The sequence below is a fragment of the Apteryx mantelli genome, chromosome 5, assembly GCF_036417845.1.
Source record: "Apteryx mantelli isolate bAptMan1 chromosome 5, bAptMan1.hap1, whole genome shotgun sequence".
NCBI lineage: Eukaryota > Metazoa > Chordata > Aves > Apterygiformes > Apterygidae > Apteryx > Apteryx mantelli.
In genome coordinates this window covers 86,044,578-86,068,354 of record NC_089982.1, presented here as the reverse complement: position 1 = coordinate 86,068,354, position 23,777 = coordinate 86,044,578, and the positions used below count along the sequence as shown (strand labels likewise).

Here is a 23,777-nt window from a genome sequence, read left to right as displayed (position 1 = left end):
CAAGGCCACGCATTTGAGAAGTCACGACAGCTCTGGATTACAGAGACAGACTCTGACAACAGGAAAGCCAGAGCAGACCGGAGCTCCCACGAAATTCTGCAAAACGAGTGCCACTGGGGCAGAGCTTGGCCAAGACGAGTGCCACACGCACATGCACACTCTCCCCAAAAGTAGCATCTTGCAAGGTTATGACCATACTGATATGCAGCCAGCTAAGGTCCCTGCTAAGCCGACTTTCAGCCTGATTTACGGCAAGATCTAGAGCGCAGATTTAAGTCAAGAGGAAGATCAAAGGCCAGAGAATGTAGCATCACATGCACCAGGCATGTGGGTGATTTGATATAACTAAAGCCAGAAATTTGGGGTGTTCCTAAGCTTGGACATTAACAGTTCTCCTACAGGCTTTCTCACCAGCTCATACACAAGCTGCCATCTCCATGGACTGTGGCTTACAGAGTACAGAGCAGGAGGCTCCTATACATAACACGGCCCAGGAGGCAGCAGGGACCCTTATGGGAGAAGCGAGCATGCACAGAAATAAGGTAATTGAGAGCCAAACGGACACAGCCCCGATCACAGTAAACCGAAAACCAGATTATCCCAGGCTTTGGGCAACCAGACCTTTAAGAGGCACCGCCACCCTGTGTTGCGAGGGCTGAACTGCATAGAGGTTCAGCTTCCCCCGAAGCGCAGCGACTGTCAAACAAGGCGTAACAGGCTTTTCGGCGTGTGGGCTACTAAAGCAAGGCCGGCTTCGCTATCTGGAAGGCCTCGAGTTGAACTCTGCACGCAGAGCGCCTGAAGCCAAGCTCTTCAAGCTGATGAGCAATCCAGACTCCAACTGCAGCAGATTTCGTAAGAGTCGAAGCCAGATGCAGAATCATCAAGAGGAAAGTTTGCTCAGACGACTGAAACCTGAATAGCAGAGTTACCAAAAGCAGCTTGGAAATAGTGTATCACCTCCTTGTTGAATAAGCTCAGATCACCGTTTCACGAAACCTCCCTGCACTGAAAACGAGGACAGCAGCCTACAAACTTTCGTGCTTGTTTTTAAAGGCATATCCAAAGTGTGTGTTCTACAGTATTCCTGGAAATATTACACTACAAATGATATATCAAAACATTTGCATTTATTTGGGGATCAGCAGAATACTTCTTAAATCGTGCATATGTTAAAACAAGAACTTAAACCAACTGCATGCCCTTAAGCGCTATCTCTCATCAGAAGCTACCGAAACACCTTACCAACATCAATCTGTCTCAATTTCCCTTTGAAGGGAAGCACCCCACGTGTTTTATACCGCCGTCAACACAGGCACAGGAGAATCAAGTGAAATGCCCAGGGCCACACAATAAGCTGGTGGCTGCGCCAGGAATCAGAGCGCTGCTAATTCCCAGGCCTTCCACCAGCAGCAAGGAGAAGCCAGGGAGGCTTAACTTCACCGTAGCGAGCTACCAAAAGTTTCAGACCGTGATCCAGGCCTCCTCCCACCTGCCTCAGCAGCGCAGGTATTCAACAGTCGGTTATAAACGTCAGCGCTCAGCACCCACAGGTGAAGTCTGACGGCAGAGCAGCGCCAGCCGGGGCACCCGCTGGCAATGGCGAGCGTCGCGCGCCCGAACCGCGGCCAAATCGTACGAGCCCCTCTGTGGGAGAGGACGGCTGGGCAAGGCTTCTCGATATTGCCACCGGTCCGGGGAACGCAGCGCTCTCCTGTGCGCAAAGCGATCTGCGCACAAGATACAGACAGGTTATCAAAGTCGGAGAAAATATAAACAGTATGGCTTAAAGTTAGTCCCACCAAACAGAGTACATTAAGTAAAGCTTTCGTTAAACTCTTTCCTACAAAAGTAGCCATCAGAGCTATTTTTAAGCACAAAAGAGCACTATAAGCATACTATAGCATTATGCTTATTATTTTAACAGTAAATATCCCAGAAAACACAGTAAGCCTTGATGAAGCAGCAATGCAGGTTATACGTGCAGTGAACCCAAGACGTTTATCCCGGAGGGCTTCTGCCGTGCAGTGCCCCAAACCTGCTTCTCTCCCAGTAATCCCATCACCTCCCTCATCCCTCGCTCCAGCTCCACTCCCCAAAACAGCCTCCAACCAGCAGAGGAGGAGAGCAGCTTCCGGATAGGAGAAAGCGAGCCGTAAAGCAGAAGCAGGCTCTCCTAGTACTTATTTCCCAGCTTCGATAACGAGCACAAGCTGTCCCTGCAGATTCACTAATTGAAACAGTTTTCAGCTGCCATCTGCGCAGGTGAAGGTGCAAGTGCCCTGGTGCAAGGCTGAGCTGCACCCCAAAAGCCATCGGGGACACCAGGGACACCCCAGGGCACGCGCAGCCCCCTGCAACAGCGCAGCAACCTCGGCCCGAGCTGTTCAAAGCGTTTCATCCTAGGTTATTCCCTTGTTTGCAGGAGCCAGGTGCCAGCGATTGTTTTCGGCAGCCAGGGAAATTCCCCCGCGCGCTCCCAGGAGCTACGCACATTCCTCCACCGCCAGCTGGCTCCACCTGACAACAACTGTCACTGCAGAGCTGAGTCACATTCACACCCTCCTCCTCCCCCCCCCCCCCCCCCCCCCCGTCAACCCAACATTTACCCATTTCAAATAATCACACTAATTACCATTAATTTAGGGAAATCTAAAGTTAGGTCTTTTTCTTAACTAGAAACAAGTTTCTGTCCGTTACGTATGAACGCAACTTGTTATTTTAACCAAGGGTTTTTGGAAGAAAAATCAACCAGCCCTGCTGCTTTACAACACTTAATATAAGGACGTAGCTTCTTAATTTCTTGAAGCATTGCAATGGCAGCATGATAGCACAGGAAAAATGGGGAAAACCTGAGAATTTGCATATAAAAACTGAGCAAGACAGAAACGCAGGTCTTGCAGTGAGATACCTGTCCCTCCATGGTTTTTAGAAGTGCCAATGACCTAACAGCATATATCAACCCTGCTCAATCACTGCAAATAACTGAAAAATTATTTTGTTAACAAGTGAGCTGTGAAGAGCTAAAAAAAAGATCTACAGCAGCAATCCTGCATAGCTGCCAGGGAAGGGAGCTCTCGGTCACACACGAAAACACGCGTCTCCGCTGGCTTGGAGAGAAATCACATTTGCTCTGAATTTGTTTTATGAAATCACAACGAGAAGTGCAGCACGTGCTTGTTTAGGCTGCGGAACGGGCTAAGCCCACATTTCACCCTAAATATACTTCCATTCACCCAGACTGAAGCAGTTTCAAAGCCCAGCAGGTCTTAAGCGTCACTTGACCCATGCACAGACAAGGCCTTACGGCTACTTTTCCCTCCCCACGCGGGCGGAAAAGCGACGCCATTCAGTCGCAGAGGAGCAAAGGAAACACGACTTCTGCTTGTAGATGCTGGAGGTCTCCAGCTGTCAGGATGCAACACACGCTAAGAAGCGGGACGCATAAGACTCGTCTGTACTCGGACAGGGCCACCAAGTCTGCAACGTGACAACGTCTTAAGGAAGAATGCAACTGCTATTAGTTACATGTATTGCTTTTAATACAGTAGACCTTCACACAGCTTTATGAAGATGCCTTTCAACAGCTTGGCAAGGCAGATGAGCGCACATCTAATTCTGACGTGATTGAAAGTGAGGCAAGATACCACCTCACCATGCCTAGACCACAGAGAGCACCAGTTTGGGAATGTGAATTATACATAGCAATTCCCAATTTCCATCCCCTTTAACTGAATTAGCTAGGCTTTCCATAACCACCATGGGTGGACAGTACACCTTCTACCAGTACCAAGAGCAGCTCCTACGTTGTGAACCCTCTCCAGCCTTGTCCAGATGTCATACAGTAAAAACAGGAAAAAAACCTGCAAAAAACAAAAAACGGGACAAAGAAACAGCTTGCCGTAGCATTTCACACCACCCAACCTATCCAACCTATCCAGCCTCTTCCCCGGGCACCCCAGCTCCCTCTCAGGGGGCCAGCGGGGCCCCCATAGCAGCACTCTGCTTCCCTAAGGGCTGGATCTTGGAGACGACGGGGTTGGTGTCCCAAAGGAGAGGGGACCTTCCCCGAGGCACCTACGAGGGCAGCACAAGGCAGAGCGAGCTCCAGGGACTGCAGGATGGGAAAGATGAGTCCAAACAAGGCTGGAAGCACGGTGGAGCCAGACCTCAGAGGGGATGGAGTGAATTTTCCCGGGGAGCCTGGAAGCATTTGCTTCCATTTCTTATCACACTTTGTGCTTACACTCCAGAGTAAAGAGCGGAAAGAAAGAAAAGAGGTTTTATAAATACATTTGAAACTCCATATCTGGATGACGAAAAGGTACTACCCGCTTTCCCAGGGCATCAGAGCCTTCCTGGTGGTCCCGCAATAACGAGAAGACCAACCAAAGCAGTGTCACCAATGGTTTGGCAATGCCGAGGCAGGGAGAATGGGAAGCAAACACAGCACAGAAATAACGTAATACCACCAGGGGAGAGAGTCCAAAGACAGTCCCAAAACAGCAGCAAAAAAAGTGAGAAAGAGGAGGAAAAAAAAAACCCCAAAAAACACCACATATATCTGACTTCCCTTCTGTGGGCAGAGGCAGAAAGAGCTGCAGTTCTAGGTACTTCTGAACTCCTTTCAGATATCCAAAAGTAACAGATAACCAAAGCCCAATGCAAACCTTAGAGATCTCCCATCTGAAAGCACATTTGATGTGCTGCATGGAGCGCTCCATCCGCAAACTGGAGAGAAGAGAAAGGAGATTTTCATGCCAATTTAAGAAACAAAGGTTAAAACCATCCATCAAGGTGTTGCCTTTACTCATCCCTGGACAAAATGCACCCTTCAGGAATAGAAGCCAAGTTCTTCAGGGACCTAAAAAACCCAGTGGTGATTTTTTAATCGCTATAATTGAAATCCACTGTATATAATTGTGTATCTACTGAATATCTACTGCCTTGGAGTAACAGCTGGACTGCGATATCACGTGCACCTTTTGATTAACACAACACAGTACTGAGGAAAGCTAAAGCTAAGCTTTAGGTTGTAGCAAGTCTTATTCAAAAGCTGTGCACCGTAATTAAACTTAAGCTACTATTTTAAAGCCGAGAAATTGAGTAATCTGTCTACAACGGGTAACACGGACCATTTATATTGAAGTCTGCCCATCTGAAGACCGTAACGTGCTTCAACAGTGGCTGAGTCTATTCCCAGCGTAGCACTCCATCAGCTTCAGAGGTAAGCAAGGGACACAGCTAGCAAATTAAGGGTTTTCTGTCCAGCCCAGATTTGAAACAATACATTTATAAGTTAAAATATATCAATATAATTGGAAATATATTTTTACTTACAAAACAGCTGGGAGTTGAGGGGGAGCAGGTTATCTAAGCACAACACCAACAGACACAAGCAACTCTTGAATCCTGTACCTACCTCTGCACGGAGGCCTTGGACTGGCACTTGGGAGTTTTCCCTATTCCAGAAGAATTAAAGGAAGGTATCTGCACTGCACTCGTCCCCAGAGCCTCACGACCAGCACTTAGTGGAGGATCTAGAGCACGTACTAGAGGATCCCTTCAACCTACGGAGCACTTTGGGATGCACGATGGCAAGCATTACAGATGTTTTTAAAAGGAATATTTCTCACAACAGCTTTAAGGTGCAATCCATTTTGCACTTTCTAGCCGTATTTCTAACCACTAGAAGCAACTTTTTTTCCCTAAAAAAAATAAATAAAATATAAAATAAATAAAATAAAAGTAAGGGGGTACTGGAGGTTTAAATCACTTTGCTGCAGCTCAGGAGCCAGACCTGCTCTCTGTGCACTCCGGATGGAAGCACAGGAGAAGACTCCTCTCCACAGTGCCGGGGAAAAGGACCCGGACTGACTGCGACCACGGCAGAGCGAACACCCACCCGCCACGTCGGTCCTCAGCCTTTCTGCTCGGAGGCGAGACATCACCTTCTTTAAGCTGCCGTATAAGCTAGTCCTGCTCGATTCAGGGCTCCCCGAAGCAGACGGCCAGACGAGGGTTTCCAGTTTTCATGCCGTGATATTGAGGAGTTTCCCAGTTCCTGCCCATCCAGCCGGACGTTTGCGACGCAGGCTAAGGCAAGCGCTAAGCAAAAAGCGGCGAGCCTTCAACCCGTCGAATCAGCAGGCTCTAAAACACATCGCTTGCAGGTTATGCTTATCAGAAGCAACTCCACGTCTCTCCACGGTTGAAGAACCCATCATCATCGCAGTCATCATCATGCACCTCATCATCGCAGTCTCCTCGGGGACCGGCTACCCCGGGCACCTCGCAGCACCCACTCCAAGAGGTGCAAAGCCAGCACAGAGGGCAGTCCAGCCCACAGAGACACAACGCGTCCGGACAGAAACGTTTCTGCTTAAAACCCGAAGGCACGCAAGGCATCCCGTCTTTCAGCTGGTTTTATCCATGCAACCATGAAGTGGTCTTGCGGAAAGACAGCATTTCTGTGTCCATGAGGAAAAAACAATTTGTTTCCCCAAAATAAAAGTCCCATTTAGCAGTTGACAAAGTTTTAATTCCTCCTCAGCCGGGTCAGCACACACGAGCGGTCGGAGGAACACCCTGCGCTTCCCAGTGGTGGTCTGGACAGGACCATACGGCTTAAAGCCCTGGCCACCCGCCTCAACCAGCGTGCCCACGACTGCTGTCGCTGATGGAGTCACCAAGGTAGACGTTTAGCAGCGGGAAGCTCGAGAAAAGCAGGAGGCAGGGTAAACCTCCAATCTGCCCAGCCACCGGGCCAAAACCCCGGCACGCCGCCCTACACGGAGCCCCACGCACGAGCCCGAAACGCGACCGCACGGACGGTGGAGCGAATTCTCACCACGACGCGGGCGGACGGTGCTGCTTGCTCCGCGGCTCCCCTGCAGTTTCTCATCTTACACCGGTCTGAAGGGAGCAGCCACTTGCACAGTTAAGGGTTAAGGAAAAACTCATTTTTCAGAGCATCGAGTTTTTGCTGACCATCTCCTGGAAAAATACCGTCCTCAGGATCTGGCACAGGAGAGTCTGGAGTTTGTGCCCGGGAACGATTTATTTTATTAACACCGCCAAGGGAACATCAGGTGCTTGCAAGGACCTTTGAGGCTATCGGGTTTCCTTCTTGCAACTGATAAAACATCATCAAGGTCTGAAACATCACCTCCACTTATTAAGTAATAACCTGCAGCACGAGTAACAGCTGTGCATCCGTTCCAGCTAGACCAGCTCATTGGAGTGACAAGGAATAGGTGAAGCACCAGCTGGAAAGCCTCCCTCAAACCCTACGTTTGCTAATAACCCTTCCGACAACTGAAAACTACGCTGTGCACCAAGCCCACGGATTCAAATCAGACAACCAGGACTGCAAAACACGACGGGTTTTCTTTATTAGAAGCTGCAAACCTGAATTTAACCGGTGGCAAATACACCGTGCAAATCCCATCTTCGTCCCTCCCTTGCCCGCAGCACAGAGATGAAGGACGCAAATTTTGGCAACAGAAAAGAAAGCGCAATAAATGGAAAAAATTGTTGCAATCCAAGAGTGAAATGTGCAGCGTCTGGGACGCCCTTTGCAGGGTAAAATACTTGTTAAACGTCCCTTATCCCCCGCACTGCTGTCAGCGAAGTGCTGGGCTCGGCCCCTGTTACTGAGCGCTGCTGCCCTGAGCATCACTGCCAGCACCAAACCCCCCCGGGCTCGCGCTCGTAGGCGGCTCTTACTCACCCCTCGCCAACGCACCTGACCAACTCTTCAAAGTTTAACGTTAGAATTAAATAACATCCGGAGGCTGTTTGGGAACAGAGCGGGTAAACCCTGGAAACGAGGGCTTGAACGAAGCAGGACGCGAAACTAGTCAGGAACGGCACGCGATCCATTAGGGCCGTCGGGGCTTCTTCTCGCCTTGCCGGTGTAAAGCTGCTCCTCGAGCTCGACCCTCTTCTACCTCCGCAGGCAAGACACGGCCTAAAAGCAATCCCACCTCAGCCTGGAGCCAGAGGGCTCTTTCCCGCCCGCAGCCTCTGCTGCTCCTGAGAGTCATCTCCAGCAAGCAGCAACGCTACTTTTTTGCCACTTGGTGGCACCAAAGCAAATCCGAAGTTTTCCTACAACTAGGCCAGACTTAGAAGTGATTTAAAAAAAAAAAAGTCTAAATCATGACGGGAAAAAGCTACGGCTAATATATTGCGTAAGAATACATGGAAATAACTGTTTCCTAGACTATAACACGCCTATATGCAAACAGTGCAGCAAAAGTGATTACACCGCTTGTGTCTCCAGGCTGCAAATACAGCTTTTTTTTTTACTGGCCTTTACAGTTTAGGCCACACACGATCCAGACTAGCAGCTGAACTCAGCTTACCCAGTAAGACACACATCCGTTAGCAGCGGGCGCGACAACACATTGACAACAGCAAAGCAGGCAGAGCCAGCGAGTCGGGACGGAGCCGGCGAGGAAAGAGGTCGGGGAGGCAGCTCGGGGTCCGAGGCTGCGCCCGCAGGTTTGCCAGCGCGGGAAAGCCAAGGCAAAGCCAGCCCCGGGAGCCTCCGGAGAGGCGACAAGGGGAATCCGCAATCCAGTTAAAACTCGGCAGACGATGTCCGTAACAAGAACCTTTGGAAGCCGCATAAACATTTATTACCGCTCTCCCCAGAGCGCCTCTTAATCCGGAATAGTTACTAGCCTGAACAAGCTGCGGAGGAAAAAAAAAAAAACGGGTCTGAGTTTGTTTTTAAAGCATATCACGTTTCAGAAACTGCCTGGGAAGTTTCTACTTCTGTCAGGAACCCAAGAAACAAGTATTTACTCGTCGTTTAAATGCACCTAAGAAGTACTATTCGCAAAAACATGCACGCAGATTTTACCTCAAAATTACATTTGTTGCTACTAGACTGGACTCTTCTACATTATAGTCGCATGAAATCTTAATTAAAAGTCTATGTTGAAAGCTAAAACCAAAAATACAAAGCAAGCTTGTTCTGAACATCAGACAGGGGCTGCCGGAGACATTCATCTCAAAAGCCACACGTCAGCTGGGACAGCCGGAAAAACATAGTATCTTGTGCAAAAGAAAAAAAGAAAGTCCAAGAAACCACATGGACAAATTAGCTCTACCACAATCTAGTCTGCTTTGCAGACTGGTTCGCAGCAAGTGCATTAAGGCTTTGCTTTAACACCACGTGTTCATCCAGGAACTGGGAATACAGGTCGGATTTCTTGCACGCTGACGATTTAGGGACACGGAACTACAGAAGAAGCTTGAGGAATAACTCAGTGCATTTGCACAATTTATGAGATGCGACGTCTTAGAAAACATCATCCCGTACGTACAGATGGGGAACGTCGGCGTGAAGTAGCGAGGCGCTTACGTCCCACCGCACACAACCTTCAACGAACTCGCCAAAAGAAGCAAACGCGGTGTTTCGTTATCAACGCTCGTCCCTCTGGGGACAAACTTCCCGGCACGCTTCCTTCGAGCGGCGCCATGCCAAGCGTCGCGGCTCGCAGCCAGCCAGGACGCCGCAGCAAGACAAGCTCATCGCCGAAACGCCTACGACTGCGGCGCGACGCCGCTCGGAGGACGGGCACGCACCAGCGGGAACCAGGGCCGCGCGCGCCGCATTAACCGACAGCAAAGATCGCTCCGGAAGAACAGAAACACACTGCCTTTGCTTGGAGGGAACAGCTTTACGTTTTCATTCCGGAATAACTGCTCGTGCCACGGACGTAACAGCATTCGCTTGCTGCTTAACACTCGTATGGCGACGTTGCTGGTGGAACAAACCTCTCTGAAAAACTGGAGGAAGAGAAAAAAAAGGCAAGTTGAAACAGATTCATAAAACCTGATTTAAGGCGCTGATAAACTGCTAAGAAGTGCCCTCTGTAGAGCTTCAAGCGAAAGGTAAGAGGAGTCACGGTATAAGGAGTAACTGCACCTATTAACATTATTTATGATTTATTTACTCCCGTTGCTCAACAGCAGTACTTCCAGCAGCAGGACTCGCTCCACCCAGGAGCTGAAGCCAGGCAAGCTCCCGTTAGAAACGGGGCCCGGTTTTGCGGGCAAAGAGAGCAATAACCCACCCGGCAATAAGGGCTCGAGGAAGAAGGCAACGCTGCCGTCACGAAGACGCCTGATCTTCACTTTAAGCCGCACTCCAGCTCAAGCGGAGGCCAGGAGCTTTATTCATGAATTTATGACCTGGCTGGTACAAAGGTCAGAGGAGATAAATTAGTAGTTCCTCCGCCCTTTAGGGAAGCCGGTTAAGACGGGCGGCCGAACACGATCCCGAGCCGTCCTCGAGCGGCAGCTCCCGAGGAGACGCAGGCCCGGCGCCGCATGGCCACGCTGCTGGGGCGCCCCCAAAGCGAGCGCCAACACGGCGCGGCATCGGGGAAAAAAGCGTCTCCTGCAAGCTCGGCAGACTTTTCCTACGCAGTCAAAACCCCCCATTGGCCTGTCTCGCTCCCTGACTTGAGCTTCAGCATCCGTGCGAAGTCATAGCTTGGATTCGGGAAAGCTGGTGAAGAGCAGGAGGGGCTCCACGACGCCCCGAAGGGCCACCGGCGCGGAGAGCTGTCCCCACCATCTGCTGGGAGAAAGCCCCAAGGGTAAGAGGATAACGAGGTAGGAAAATATTTATTTTCCTGCATCGACCAGAAATCGGGAAGCAGCAAGGAGCGAAAGCAAGCAACCGACACGGGCCTTTGCTCCGTGGCAAAGGGAAGGTGGACTCGCGAAGCAGGTTTTTCCCAGGCCCTTGAAGGCGTTAGCAGATTTACCTTGTAGAGCTTGTTCCCCGAAAGGCAGGAAAGCAGGGAAGCTTCGGCAGTGCACGTGTCACGAAATGCCCTCTTCTGTATCGAGCAGCCACCCTGAGCTCTCCCCAGCACCGCAAAGGCGCCTCTTGCAATCCAATAAAGGCAGAAAAAGTCAAACCACCAAGTGCACAGCAAGAAAAAAAAAAATTAAAGCCACCCAGCTCCGTAGCATAACTAAGCAGCAAGATAACAGCAAGCCAGCAGCTTTCAGGCTAAGCTAGCTAAGAACAATCCTCCTAAATATCGCTCTTTGTCCAAAAAAAAGGGGGTTGCTAATGCGCTGAAGTCGATACCTATCTGTATTGCCCAGTTTTGCTTTCTGGATCCAGCGGGTGAGATTCAGCTCACAGAGCAAGGTCACATCTGCATTAACACGGAGCACAGGAACAGAACAGCTGGCGCCCTGACCCAACACCTGTGCCGAACACGGTTCAGGGTCAGGTTTCTCCTCCGAGAGGAGGCCGGGCCACCAGCTCCGAGACTGCTCCACGCAGGACGTTTGCTTCAAGAGCCCGCTCCTGATCTCAGCTCAGGAACCAACGCAGAAGCACCCAGACACCTAATTTTACCTGCCCGCATGTGGACCCCATAGAGAGCTGGGCACAGATTCATTTGCCGGTGAGCGTGTCCTAGGACATCCCACCCCACCCGCCCTCCAGTTGCCACTCCAGAAGAGCACGGAGGTCCTGCAGGCTCTGGGTCACGCTGTCAACCTTTTTTCAGCATCCCCACGTGCTACGGAGCATCTCAAATGCCACTAGATGCTTCTGCTCACGACTGCCTGCAGGCACCTAAGTCAGCTGAGCGCGGAGAACGATTTAGCTGACCGAAAGCAGGTGCCTATTTTAGGGCGAGAGCTGCAACACCTTTAAACGAAGACACCTACGTTTAGGTGCCTCAGTCCGGGAGCTGAGACTCATCCTTCTCCCTCCGTCTCTGCAGTCACCTCTCTGACCGTGTCCTCCTGTGTCCCGGGCAGCTCACGGGCTCAGACTCTCCGTGCTCTACGTCCACGCAGCGCTTCAGAAGCGGGCTCCCGCGATCCGCAGCTCAGGCTTTAAAAGTGGCTGAAACACCACAATAAATAGCACAGAAGCAGAAGTACAACTTGCTCGTAATTGCTCCTAGCTTGAAAGATTCCCAAGGCTCAAGCAAGAGACTTCGAAAACGCTATTTTAAAATGCAAGCGGTTCATTTAAAATAATAAAAACATAATAATAAAAAAAAAACAGAGTTGTGCATTTAACAAGGAGTAACAACAACAGCCCCAAAAGTCAGGACAGCACCTCTCGTGCCAAGGGTTCCTAGAGAGTTTTCGGGCTTCGGCTCCACGTGCTGCTGGAAACGCAGCTTTGGCCCAGGCAGAACAAAGCGACTCCGCAGCTCTCCGGGGCAGGAAGCAAAGGCTGCTGCGTCCAGCTGATAGTGCAAAAGGAATTTTAAAAAGGCAACATGTAATTACTCAGGCCTCCGGCCAATTTGCTTCAAAGGACCTCAGTGTCCCCAAAGGGAAAATTAAGACCAAAAAAAAAAAAAAAACCAAACACACGCACACGTAGACCACAAAGAAACGAGGCCCAAAGCTTTTATATTTTTGGGGGCGCCTTGCCGCCAGCAGCGAGCCGTGCCGCACGGACCGTAAGGAACCACGGGGCTGCGGGACAGACTGCAGAATTGCTTGTTATCAAGAGATCCAGGCATTTCCAGGCCCAGAGGGGCTGCTGCGCCCACAGGATCTCCTTCAAAAACGCACAGGATAGAATAACCCAGCAATTCCCAAAGCAGGCAGAATCCTTCTTGAATTGCTACATATGCAAACACCTATATCCTTAGTGGTGTTTAAAATCAGCTTGCAACTATCGTTTTTTAGCCAGGGGAAGCGGAAGGCAACGTGGCGCTGGAGGACCGGAGAGGATGCCCCCTCCAAAAACATAACGTTTTCAGACAAGAGTGATTTCCCAACAGTAATTCAGCAGTGCCCAAGCATAGGAACAGCTTGCCAGAAGATGCACGTACCCACGTGCCAGCAGCGGTACTGCCAGGCTTATGCTGTAAACGAACCTTTTTATCCCTGGATATTTTGCTCAGGAACAGCAGTTTGCAAATCCAGCTCCCCACTGAGCCAACGCGGCACCGGCGCTGGCAAAGGTGGAGGTAAACGGCAAGGAATCGTGGCCACCGCGGAGGGAGTTTCACAAGCCGCGTCCTGCGGAAAAGATTCCTTTAAACCTCACCCCACGTGAAGGTTAAAGAGCCAAACCCCATCGCTTATATTTACACCTTCGTCTTGTCAAAATACGCGTGTCATTCGGCCGAAGCTTGGAATTCCTCCTTGGGAGGAAAAAATAAAGTCCTGTCTTTTCCTGTTTGGGAAGCAGGCAAGGAGAAAAACATAGTAGTACACTGTTCCAATTTAAAAAGAAAAAAAAAAGTCTCAGGATGTGCAAAAATAGGGCTCCTGATTAGATCAGGAGAATCGACTGTTTATGAGTTCCACCTTCTCTGCCCATATTCTTACTTACCGCGCTCTCACGCCCCGCTGCCAGCGGCCGCCCAGGTTTATAGCTGCCGAAAAGGGCCTGCACGTTGCACAGTTAAAACCCATCGGGCTCCCGGCTTTACAGCGACGCTTGCGCCAGCTTAGCTAAACGTGCATCTGAAACGGGTGCCCTGAAGTCTACACACACGGCAGCGTAGAAAACACTAATTTAAGCCTGGCTCACACAGCACTGAGATATCCGAATTTAAGGCACGGTTCAAAGTCTTAAAAGAAGCCGCTGGTTTAGTTAATATTACCTTGAAGCCAATGCAAGGTGAATTAACGCATGAGTTAATCCTGGAAAAAAGACTCGCCCTCCACCTCCCTGCGCAGCCTGCGTGCACAAGTGAAAGCAGACACAGGTTACTAGAGGATCTGCAAGGAGTTGGCCGCTCGCGCACACACAGCTCCTCCACCCACCCCATGGGAACCGCTATTTTCGGCTGGTTCAGACGGCGAAGCTCACGCCTGAGAAATAATCTTTACGTAGCTCTACCTGCTCCAAGCGTGAGCCGCTCTAAAAATACAATGCCCATTAAGGCAACTCAAAAAAAAAAAAAAAAAAGCACGCCAAGAGCTCATTAAAGAGCAACGGAAAGTCTCTGCCCGAGGGAAAAGCAGCCTTGCAGCGGGCACCGCAGAGGCTCGAAAACAAGGACGGGGAGGACTTCCGAGAAGGATCGGGTCGACTGCAAGCGCACGTGGAGAAGCACGCCTCCGGAGCAAAGAGCGGGCTCCGCCGCTGTAAGACCTGCGGGGAAAGGCCAAAAAGAAAAAATAAAGGCATTCTGCGCAGACAGAAGGTTTATCCGTAGCAGCCGGAAGTCACAAAACCTGGAGCGGGTGCATGATTTGGTGGTAAACAAGAGACAGGACAAACGAGGAGGTTACGGCACTGATTCCCCTAAAGACTCAATCATCACTGTCACGGTCTCAAAAATGCGAATACAACTGCTATTGCCCAGGAAAGGGAAGGAGCGAGGCAAACAGTTCACACGCAGGGCTGGCAGCAGAGCCTTGTCGCTTAATGAACGAATCCTATAAAAGCGTATATATATATTTCAGGGCAGAGGGAGGCCGTTAGTCACGATGCTGGAGCTGAACGGTTATACTTGGGTCCAAGTTCTCTTAACGGAAGAGGAAACAACCTACCAGACCTGGGGAAATGCCTGGAATACTTCAATATTTTAAAGATGCAGATGCTTAAAAAAGGAAAAAGAAAAAAAATAAAATAAGAGCAACTTGTTTGCCCTCATATTCATTAAAAACGTCCCAGTACCAGCTTCAGACTTTTGTTTCAGTGACGTCAAAGCAGACAATTTGTTCTGAAGCAGAAATAGATTGCGTGCGCCACCACGAATCAGGGTCGGTCTATCTAATCTCAGGACTGGGAGTACTGATAGACACCGGGGAATACAAAACAATCCCATGACAGACACACGCAGCAGAGCTTGTTGCGAGTGAAGGCTCCCAAAGACTTAAACGCAGATGTCTCTGTAACATTTGCCAGTTATAACCGTTATATCTTCCACTTTTGCTCTTGTTCTTCGTTTCAAATGGACTTCCCAGCTTGTCAAAATGGGAGAGCCACCGGAGCGAAGCCGAGGGAGAAGCGGAGCCCTCCTGGCTGGGCCTGCAGTGTTCGGCCACCACAAACCAGCTGGCCAGGAACGGCCGGGACGAGCCCGCGGACCAGCTCCACCAGCTTCCAGCAACACACGTTCACTCCTTTCCCTCCTGGCAGGCGGTGGGCAAGCGGACAACAAATCTTATACAATTAAGCCGTAAAAACTTTAGAGAAAACATCCCAAAAGTGCAGTTACATTAAAAACAGGACGTCTTTATTCTGCATCCCCGCAGTCCGAGCCGCAGCACCCAGCCGCAGAAGACAACTGTGCCCTCGCTTACGCACCAGCGGTCTGAGCAAACGCTATCAAGCACCTGAACCACAGGAACAACACGTGCCCGGGGGAGAAACGGCGCTGGAGGCTTTTAAGAAAAGACTACTCTGAGTTATTTCAACTGCGGCAACGTACACGGAGCCCAGTCGGGATCAGGGCGCGACTTACTGGGCACCGCATTTAGCGGTACTGCTGCAGGAGCCTGGGACACCAAGACGGCGCTGCAGACAACAGCAGCTCGGCTACCCAGGTAAACATGGAGCAGTACCACGTTCTCCTATCGGATACGGCTTTTTCCCCCCCTCAGCCACCTGTAACACAGGCAGCTCGTTCCCCCAAACTGCCTCATTTGCCAAATACCTGCTTCTTTTCCAAGCCAGGGACAAACGCAGCTGCGGCAGCTTCCAGAGCTGCCACCCAAGGCAGGCGACGGCAGCCCGAGAACGGGACGCCGAGAGGCCCGCAGCACCGCTATCGCTTTGCTGGTTCTCCTTTGGGTCAGTCGTCTGCAGCAGACGGACATTACAAACCTCAGAAGGAGGGAAGGGAGGAAGAGGAGGGCATTAATGGTCTCAGCTGCCAGTCGTTTGCTCAGGGATCTCAAGTCAGAGCCATAAATTCACGATCTCTCCAAGGGAGCACTCACATTATGCTGGTTGCTTCATGGCATCTTTCAGCTTCTGCACGAGACTTAATTCATTAGTATTATCACTCCCCACCAACACCTAAAAGTTAGCTTCTCCCCAAAAAATCTTCTCCAATCACAGCCTGAGATAAATGAGCTTCTCCTTCATTAGACCTTTTCTGAGCAAGCCACTTCTGATCCTCGATAACGGGTTTCTGCTGGAATACTTTAACGCCCAGCCCACCGCAGCAATACCAGCTAAACGGCAACGCAAACATCCCATTCACGCAGACGTACTGCAAGCAGTCCCCGAGGGAAGAGAGATACTGAAAGGAAAAACAGGTTTTAGTGAAGAAAGTCATCCCTGGGCAACGGTGCAGTCAACCAGAAAACAGGACGGAGCTCTTCTCCTGTAAGTTGCCCTCACAAACGAGCTCACATTACTAACGCATGAGAGCCGTTATCGTATGATTTACTGGGTTTTTAGCCTAGTCTCCGGTGAGCAGATGGTCAGGTCCCAAAACGCTCTCCCTAGGCCCCGTAATTGGCCTCACTGCTGGCAATGTCAGCGGAGGTCAGTGGAGACCGCGTTACTGCCACCCTAGGGACAGCCTCAGGCTACGCGGCACCGACGCGGCCAGGCCCGAGGGTTCACGCAGTCTCTGTCTTCTCGCATTTCTCTCCAGAAGACGAGAGAATTTCAGGCTGCAGGGTTGTTAGCATCCAACTTCCAGCAGCCCTAAATTCATACTGAGGATTGAAGGAAAAGACCTTACACGCATATGAAACAGTTGAAGAACCGTTTAAGATTCCAGCACAGCCGAGTCTCTTCGCGCATTTAGCTAGCTGTCCCGAGGAAGAGCGCGGAAGGTGGAGACACTCATCGGTGCTTGCGGAGTTACCCGAGCGCTGCATCCGTCAGGTTATCCAGCAGAGCTGCAGCTCCCAGCCCTAGGGGAGGAGACTTGCTTGCAGGTCCTCCAGAAGACCGACACACAGACGTCGGGCATGGAAGACCACCTGCTCGACCATTCCCAAGTGCCATGCAGATTATGCGGGAGGATAAGAACATCCCACTTCTCCAACCAGCCATTGCTCTGGCAGTGCAGGACTGCTTCTTACGACTGTAACATAATTTACCATGAGTCTAAGCTAGAGAAAGTAACATTATCCTCCATAGATCTGTAACTCAGACAAGCATGTTCCACTCCAACGGAGCAGCCGACACAGCCACTGCAGCTAGAGACCACCACCTCCGACCTCAACTCCTCACTGCACCAAACCACGGGGATATTCCCACTTCGGGAGACAGGCACGGCAAAGGCCTGCAGGCAGGCAGCTGGACACAGAAGAGATGGATTCAACTTTGATTTCTACCATCAGTCCTTCTGGATAGTGGACGAATGGTGCCGCACTTCTCTGCCCATCTGTAAGTGCAATGATTACAACGTACTTCAAGATCTCTCCATGACGCAAGCTGGATCCTTTCGCTAATCCTACACACTGAAAACAAGACCTTTCTGTAGGGCCATGAGACGCTGCCATCATTCCCTGCTGTCGATACCTTCCGAGTGCTCTGCTCCCATCAGGACTCTTTGCTTTGGATTATTTTCTCCTCTTGACAGGGAGCTTTATTTTTGTGCACACTGCCGAGCTCTCGGCAAACGCGAGTTATTTTTCAAAGCGAAGTCACTTGGCTTGAGCCAGGTGGAATCTCATTTTGTGCTTCCTGTTTTTATTTCCAGCTTCCATTTATTTTTCTGTCCTCACCGCTGCTTGCAATCTTTGCAATGTAGTTTTATCCACAAGTGTAATCAAACACAGTTTTGTTATTACCTCTTTCAGATTAAAAACAGCAAATACAAACAGGCAGCATAACGAGCACCGACACCTAACATCCCTCATGTTTTCTCCTTCTGACTTGATTGTCATTTAATCTCATTACTTACAGTTTCCACTACAAATGAAAGCACTACCGACCTAGCCCAATTTAGATTAGGTAGCCTTCGATTGAGCATCTACTTATTAGATGCATTCAGAGGCATATACCAGACCCAAATCTGAGCAGCAGCTCAAGATGCTCAAATGCAAAAACGCTCCGGAAAAAATAACTGCAATCTCCATCTGCATGGCTGAAACCCTGCCCAGGACAGGACACAGAGATCCATTCAAGAATGAGAACTTAAAAAAATGAGTCTGAAGTCCAGGCAAAGCTACGCACTACATCCCAGCTACCAAGTACTTCAGAGTGCTTTGGTTCTAGTCATTCACGAGCCAGCATTTGACCTCACCTCTGTCCCCAAGAGACAGCTATTTTTAAGGAAAAAAAAACAAAACACTTTCATTTTAAGCTTCTCTGGCATGGATTTCTATTAACTGGAAGAATCTGAGAGGAATGAAATTAGATCATACTTCCCAGGAGAGTGTTATTCTGTTACTAACCTCATGCTTTCATATATTTAGTTTAAAAAAACAGAAATCAGACAAATGAAGATTAAGTTCAGACAAATAAATTGACGGTGGGTCCATAAAAGGGTACTAGAAGGACAAGCCAGGGCTCCCCCCATTCCCAGTACGACTACGGTGGGTTGCACGGGAGTACAAGTTCTGGAGAAACCGGGCAGGCTCAGGTCCCCTTTTGTCACCATCAGACACAAAGCAGCAGCCTAAACGGACACTCATTTTCTTCACTGATTTTGGAAGCCTTGTTGGAGGGAAATGCAATTTTTAAAAAGTTAACTTTTGCCTAGGCTTTGCTTCCCCCCCCCCTTTCTTTTTTATTTTCTAACTTTGCAGCTATTTGTGGGGAAAGAGTTAACTTCCTAGCTAGATGCACAATAGTATTTGTAGCTTTACGGAAAGAAAAAAAAAAAAGAAAAACCAAAAATCACACACACACAAACGCCCTTGACATGTCTCACTGAAATCCAGGGATGTGTCATCCACCAGGTTCCCTTCCAGCGCCTATTTTGGAATTCTCCCCAAAATAAAGTACACACGCGCTGTCTGGCACGCAACAATTCATGGCATGGTACCAACACAAGAAGTTCATTTTTAGTTGCTGCTTCCGAACCAAGACACAAACAAGCAGGACCAGCAGATCACAGAGTACGTAGGAAAAGCGGGTTTTGTCGGTGGATAAATTCAAAGTCACAACCTTGCTCTTAACAGTATAACTTCACTACCAGAATCGCTAGCGGGCAGGAACACGGGGACACAGAGGTATCGTCTACATATCGGTATTGCAAAGCCCCAACCTACTCAGGCCTACGGACAAAACATTTGTATTAAATGCAGTAATATTTGGGGCCTTTTCTGATTCGGACTTTGCATTTACAAGTCAGAGAGCTTCTCAGCTGGCTTCACATTTCAGGTGAGGCGAACAGCAGCTGCTAATAGGAGCTTGTGCTAGAGCCCTTGATATTCCTTTGGTCAACCCACAGATACTACAGGATTATAGCCCACTTCTTGCCCCGCAGCTTGCGGCATCCCTGCCCTGCCGGGGCACGGCTTCATCCCGCGGCAAGTCAGGATGCTCCAGCCCCTGGCCCACCACCCGTGCCAGCCCCGCTGCCGGCGGGCAGTATCAGCCATTGCAGCAGGCATTTTTGGTCACCAGAGGGTACCACGCGGACTCCTGAAGACTGCGAGATAAATCCACACCTGAAACATAGTCCACAAGTACGGGACAAACTGGAGTTTCCCAGAATATAAATTTCCCCTTCTATTCAGGCCAACACAGCTCATACTTCCTGGCTCAGCTACATCATTTCCAGCTTGCCGTGCAAAAAGCCCTTAACTTGGACCATAACTTGTAGTGCTCTGCTCCAGCTGCATTACCAATTTGGAGGAGCGATAACAAAGCTATCACAGCTACATTGGTGCAGCTTCTGTTGCTTTGTTTCCTAAAGAGGAGTTTACTTAGTCCTGCATGGGAAGGCAGGGCCTAAAAAGCTCAGACCGGGGTTTCTCTAGCACTTAAATACAAAGGAAGCCCAATGACATCAAACACTTCTGCAGAACTTCACTTGCTAGCTGAAGGGCTTTTGGCATCTCAATTCAGTTCAGCTCTTGAAGAAATTAAGAAGGAAAATGCCCCACTCGTGGATATGTATCTCCCAAAGGGAACATCAGAAATTCCCAGGCTCTCCCCCCAGGTAAGGTGTTTCAGCTCAAATCTCTTGGCCAAATACCAGCACAGGTCACTCTAGCTGATCTTTGCAAGTTTATTTTGCAAGAGGATGTAGTGCTCTTGTCTTACTTTCTGTCCTGTAGCGTTGCCCACTTTAACATGCATTGCACTAAAGAGTTCCCAGTTCCTCAGAAAGGGACTATGCATTTCATGGAAGTCACCCAGCAATGCAATGTTCTTCCACTGCTACAGAAGGGTATTGCCAAGCTTAAAGATCTTCAAATGAAAATAAAGTCACAAGACACCAAAGAAGAACGGCAGCCCATCAGGACAGAGAGGGTCCTTATTACAGACCACAGCACGGTGGGGCTCCGAATTCCTGATCGGGGTCTTTAGCTCCTGTGGGACACATTTCATCCAGCCTTGTATCTTTTCCTGCAGCACAGGAAGGTGATGATAACTTCACAGGGCCCCATGAAAACATTTAACCGCACACCGAGGCCACACAGGTACAAAGGCAGAAAATTTCTACAGGTCTACATCATTTTGATCAGAGAAAACAGCAGCTTCAGAGGACTGACAAAGAATTCATGGTGACCAGATCTCTAGTCTTTCTTTAAACTGTGACTAGCAATGAATTCTGTAAGCTTAAATGTTTCTGTTTTTACCTAAGGTAACATCTTATTCAGCTTCTGAGCTGAGACCACAGGTAAGTTTGCTCTGAATTTGAAAGCCATCGATTTCCTTCATTCCCATCCCAAGAGCAGATCACTCATTCAGTCTGTTCAGCTACCACCCCATAACCCTCATCACATCTCCACTTCTGGATCTTGCTCCAACCTTGACCAAAGCTTGCTTTCTGGCACGCAGTCCTAATCCCATCACCACCTACATGCCCTTCAGCAGCTCCCGCTGCTGGGCACAGGGCTGGGTCACCTTGTCCCTGCCTTTCCATGCCATTCAGCTCAGCTTCCCCGCTGGAGGGGCTACATGACTGAAGGGCCGATGTGTAGGAGGGGACTCTCATACCTCTTCCCTTCGTGCGCCTACCTCCTTCCATGCTGTCCTCTACGGAGGATGACTCTCACAGACATATTTCCTAAATCATCTCTCTCATTGCATTCACATCCTTTTGAGAAGTGCATCCTCTACCAGCACTGAGGCGAGTAGTGACAGGGAGCGAGAACCACACTAGAGGAGCCATCAGAGACTAATACAGTCTCAGCCTTCCTCCTCCTCTCATTTTGTCCGCGTACGACCCTTGCTAATTGTGCTGCGCTAAGGTTACATTCTTCAGATCAGGAGGCAGATCCATACTCATCCAGGAACACTAGCTTACAAATGAAGCATCAGATTATGCTGACCACCAGGAAAAGGCAGGCTGAGGATGATCACCAATATATGTAACAGCCTTTCAAGAAGGGCATGGTTTCTCTGACTAATTCAGGTTATAAACATTTGGTGTCCAATTCTCTCCAAATTAGAGAGAGGGGGGTGGCTGACAAGATGGTTCAGCTAGTCTTCACTGTCTCTAGATCCTAACCAGAATTCACACAAAAAGAAAGCAAAGGCCAGCTTAAAAAAAAAAAAAAAAAGGCAACATTTGGAAAATAATCTTTTAACAGGTACCAACTTCCAGAAGACTACATCTGCTAGTAAGGAAGTTCCTGTCCAAGAAATCCCTTCTTCAAATCAAGTCCTTCCTCAGGACCAGGATATGCCTAACGTGAGCTCTCCTGCATGCTACCTGGAGTCACCAAAGCCCTAATTTTGGTAGCACGCAATAGTAACTTGCACCCTAAAGCACTTTTTAACCAGAGCTCAGATATCCAGGGTCCTGGGTCAGTTCTGGCATCAGTGCCCCGACCAGATTTGCTCACCTTGCTTATCGAGCCACTCCAGGCAGCGCTGGTCACACACTCGGGCTTCCAGGCACCACGCTGAAAGCAAAGACTAAAGCAGCGAACATCACCCCAAACACCGCCAAGAGCTCCCTCCACAATTCCAGCCGCTTATCTTCCTTTGGAGCTCTTCATTACTCAGGGAAGAGAGGAGAAAGAAACACTCCTTACACTCATCTTTTCCCTTTCTGTTCCTCTTGGATGGCATTAGAAAAAAAATAAAATAAACACTTAGCTTCTCAGCAAACCTTTTATGGAAGACCTGGCAAATCTCTTAACCTCACGGACAGATTTTAAGGAGATTTTGTTTGCTGGCTCTTGCTGCTTTGCCTGAAACTCAAAAAGCAAACACATAGCTGAGCATCAGTCACAGCAACAGCCCGTGTCCAGCTGTATCGGTATCCTTGGCCCCTGCATCTGCACAAGGTACCGCACGTCGGAGGGTGGGCAGCCAGCAGCTGGGGAGCCCCATTTGGAGCTTATTTGTTGCAGTAAGAGAGGAAAGGAATCATTTCACTGCAGAAGGGGGAAAAAAAGCTCCTCTGGGCTGCAGCCGAATCACCACCACCCCGGCCCAGGGGGAGGAAGGTGTGCAGAAGAAGGACCAAGGTTATTACAGCTGCGACTCTCAACTGAAGCACCCTCGCCCTCTCGGCACGAAGAGCAAAGCACGAAAGCCCTGCTCAGGCACCAGGGAAGAAGCCAGGCAGACAGCTCAGCTCATACTCCGGGGCACCGTTAAAAACCCCTCCCTACGCACGGTCTTCCTTTGCGTGATTTCATTTATCCCCGCTGCACCGTGACCGCACGGGGCACACACCCAACCCAGGCCAGAAGCAAATTATTAAACCAGGTCTTCAAAAACCAAGCTGCTAAACAGGACCCTAACCTGCCACAGGGATTTCAGGTAGTGTACAGTCGCCTTTGCAAAGCCCTTGCAGATTTTGGCTTTTCTATCGCCACTGCACACAGTTTAAAATCCCCAAAGGCATCAGTCTAGCCCAAGACATAGGATCATGACTAGCCTCAGCCTCAGGTTTTTCCTAGCTACCACTGAGAAGCAGCAGAAACAAGGATTTGCTCACCTGCTGTTCCACCCTAGCCAACGCTGCTCAGCCTCTTCGCATCCAAGCGACTGTCTAAGAGAGCGCGAACCAGCTGTGTGTCTCGCCTGAGACAACTGCCAGCTCTAAGGCCAACCCAGCAGGAGAGCTAATTATCCGTGCACTGATTTTCCAAACCAAAACCCATTTGGACCCTGAGAGAGGAAGTTCCAGCAGACAGACACACCGCATAGCCCTGTTTCTGCAAGACAAATATCCAGCCTGTTTTCCAGGTGCTATTATAAAAAAACAATTCTTTACAATGACCTAAAACTGCATCTAGACATTTTATTAAAAGATGTTACCTTCCTAAGGTACGTGCACAGGAAATCAAGAAACCTGGGCTCTAATTTTTGATGCTTCAAGGAGCCATTGGAGGCGGAACTACCTTGAGGAAGATGGCATCCAGCAGAACAATTAATCCAGCCTGCAGCTTGCTACCCAGGGAAGGTCCGAGAAGCCCTCAGAAAGGAGAAAGGCCAAAAGCTGGCTGAATGAATTACCCCGGCAGCAGCACGCTCTTAAAAAGAGCCATTCTTCTTTCTGGAGGCTCCCCCAGCCCAGCAAGAACAGAACAAACTATCCCCAAAAGTTTGGATGTGTGCTTAGTGGAAACACCATGAGGGCTACACGTGTACAGGACAGTTGGCCTGCACGAGCAGAGTATATCTAGCATCCCAAGGAAGCTAGAGACATACCTACCCACACAAAACCACCTTATCGAACATTCAAACGGTAAGCAAAGGC

At 49.6% G+C, this 23,777-nt stretch overlaps 1 protein-coding gene across 5 annotated transcripts in view; it reads right to left on the bottom strand.

The window, feature by feature from the left end:
- The window catches only part of EXOC6B (exocyst complex component 6B), a 292,943-nt gene that overhangs the window by 260,368 nt on the left and 8,798 nt on the right, over window positions 1-23,777 (bottom strand). Inside the window, exon 1 of one of the 5 annotated variants that reach the window (XM_067298410.1) lies at window positions 11,716-11,727. The exons of the other annotated variants lie outside the window; for them this stretch is intronic. The gene's annotated coding sequence lies outside the window, so the exon portion shown is untranslated. Of the gene's footprint in view, window positions 1-11,715; window positions 11,728-23,777 lie in introns of those variants that run through there. 5 annotated transcript variants of the gene reach the window in all.